The sequence below is a fragment of the Rutidosis leptorrhynchoides genome, chromosome 6 (genome assembly GCF_046630445.1).
Source record: "Rutidosis leptorrhynchoides isolate AG116_Rl617_1_P2 chromosome 6, CSIRO_AGI_Rlap_v1, whole genome shotgun sequence".
NCBI classification, from domain to species: domain Eukaryota; kingdom Viridiplantae; phylum Streptophyta; class Magnoliopsida; order Asterales; family Asteraceae; genus Rutidosis; species Rutidosis leptorrhynchoides.
The window spans coordinates 104,850,034-104,853,341 of record NC_092338.1 but is presented as its reverse complement, the minus strand read 5'-3'; positions in this window follow the sequence as shown (position 1 = coordinate 104,853,341).

Here is a 3,308-nt window from a genome sequence, read left to right as displayed (position 1 = left end):
ATGACGATATATATATATATGGATATACATATGGTTAACATGAGATTATGATAATTAAGTATCTCCATAAGTATATTAACAATGAGTTATATACATATAAACAAGACTACTAACTTAAGGATTCCGAAACGAGACATATATGTAACGATTATCGTTGTAACGACATTTAAATGTATATATATCATATTAAGATATATTAATATATCATAATATCATGATAATATAATAATTTAACATCTCATTAGATATAATAAACAATGGGTTAACAACATTAATTGAGATCGTTAACTTAAAGGTTTCAAAACAACACTTACATGTAATGACTAACGATGACTTAACGACTCAGTTAAAATGTATATACATGTAGTGTATTTAGATGTATTAAAATACTTTTAGAAGACTTCAAGACATATATCAAAACACTCATACTTAACGAAAATGGCTACAGTTACTTTCCCATTCTTTTCTTTCATCAAGAATTCTAGTCGTATTCTTACCCGTATTATACACAGCTTCAAAACGTACTTACTATGGGTATATACCAATAGGAACTAGCATGGGATTCCACTCTTGATTATGTCATGTATGACTAATCAATTTTAACTTCTACCATGAGCTAGTCAACTAACTAGAACTCCTTTTAACCCCACTCACCACTCACCAATTACCACTCATCATTCACTCCATTTCACTTCCAATTCTCTTTCTAATTCTCTCTCAACACACCCACACTATTATGAACGTATTTTTCCAGTAGTTAATCATCATCTTCATCAAAAATCACTTCAAGAATAAAGCTATAATCATCATAGGAAGAACACTTCAGGAACACTTCAAAAATCCCTTCAAGTTTACTAATTTACTTCCAAGCTTTCTAATCCATTCCAAGTAATCATCTAAGATCAAGAAACCTTTGTTATATACCGTAGGTTATCTTTCTTATTCAAGGTAATATTCATATTCAAACTTTGATTCAATTTCTATAACTATAAACTATCTTAATTCGAGTAAAAATCTTACTTGAACTTGTTTTTGTGTCATGATCCTACTTCAAGAACTTTCAAGCCATCCAAGATCCTTTGAAGCTAGATCATTTCTTGTCACTTCCAGTAGGTTTACCTACTAAACTTGAGGTAGTAATGATGTTCATAACATCATTCGATTCATATATATAAAACTATCTTATTCGAAGGTTTAAACTCGTAATCACTAGAACATAGTTTAGTTAATTCTAAACTTATTCGCAAACAAAAGTTAATCCTTCTAACTTGACTTTTAAAATTAACTAAACACATGTTCTATATCTATATGATATGCTAACTTAATGATTTAAAACCTGGAAACACGAAAAACACCGTAAAACCGGATTTACGCCGTCGTAGTAACACCGCGGGCTGTTTTGGGTTAGTTAATTAAAAACTATGATAAACTTTGATTTAAAAGTTGTTATTCTGAGAAAATGATTTTTATTATGAACATGAAACTATATCCAAAAATTATGGTTAAACTCAAAGTGGAAGTATGTTTTCTAAAATGGTCATCTAGACGTCGTTCTTTCGACTAAAATGACTACCTTTACAAAAACGACTTGTAACTTATTTTTTTGACTATAAACCTATACATTTTATGTTTGGATTCATTAAATAGAGTTCAATATGAAACCATATCAATTTGATTCACTCAAAACGGATTTAAAATGAAGAAGTTATGGGTAAAACAAGATTGGATAATTTTTCTCATTTTAGCTACGTGAAAATTGGTAACAAATCTATTCCAACCATAACTTAATCAACTTGTATTGTATATTATGTAATCTTGAGATACCATAGACACGTATACAATGTTTCGACCTATCATGTCAACACATCTATATATATTTCGGAACAACCATAGACACTCTATATGTGAATGTTGGAGTTAGCTATACAGGGTTGAGGTTGATTCCAAAATATGTATAGTTTGAGTTGTGATCAATACTGAGATACGTATACACTGGGTCGTGGATTGATTCAAGATAATATTTATCGATTTATTTCTGTATATCTAACTGTGGACAACTAGTTGTAGGTTACTAACGAGGACAGCTGACTTAATAAACTTAAAACATCAAAATATATTAAAAGTGTTGTAAATATATTTTGAACATACTTTGATATATATGTATATATTGTTATAGGTTCGTGAATCAACCAGTGGCCAAGTCTTACTTCCCGACGAAGTAAAAATCTGTGAAAGTGAGTTATAGTCCCACTTTTAAAATCTAATATTTTTGGGATGAGAATACATGTAGGTTTTATAAATGATTTACAAAATAGACACAAGTACGTGAAACTACATTCTATGGTTGAATTATCGAAATCGAATATGCCCCTTTTTATTAAGTCTGGTAATCTAAGAATTAGGGAACAGACACCCTAATTGACGCGAATCCTAAAGATAGATCTATTGGGCCTAACAAACCCCATCCAAAGTACCGGATGCTTTAGTAGTTTGAAATTTATATCATATCCGAAGGGTGTCCCGGAATGATGGGGATATTCTTATATATGCATCTTGTTAATGTCGGTTACCAGGTGTTCACCATATGAATGATTTTTATCTCTATGTATGGGATGTGTATTGAAATATGAAATCTTGTGGTCTATTGTTACGATTTGATATATATAGGTTAAACCTATAACTCACCAACATTTTTGTTGACGTTTAAAGCATGTTTATTCTCAGGTGAATATTAAGAGCTTCCGCTGTTGCATACTAAAATAAGGACAAGATTTGGAGTCCATGTTTGTATGATATTGTGTAAAAACTGCATTCAAGAAACTGATTTCGATGTAACATATTTGTATTGTAAACCATTATGTAATGGTCGTGTGTAAGCAGGATATTTTAGATTATCATTATTTGATAATCTACGTAAAGCTTTTTAAACCTTTATTTATGAAATAAAGGTTATGGTTTGTTTTAAAAATGAATGCAGTCTTTGAAAAACGTCTCATATAGAGGTCAAAACCTCGCAACGAAATCAATTAATATGGAACGTTTTTAATCAATAAGAACGGGACATTTCAGTTGGTATCCGAGCGTTGGTCTTAGAGAACCAGAATTTTGCATTAGTGTGTCTTATCTAGTTTGTTAGGATGCATTAGTGAGTCTGGACTTCGACCGTGTTTACTTGAAAAATGATTGCTTAACAAATTTTGTTGGAAACTATATATTTTTAACATGTGAATATTATGTGATATATTAATCTCTTAACGCGTTTGATATTATGTGATAGATGTCTACCTCTAGAACAAGTCCCATTGACT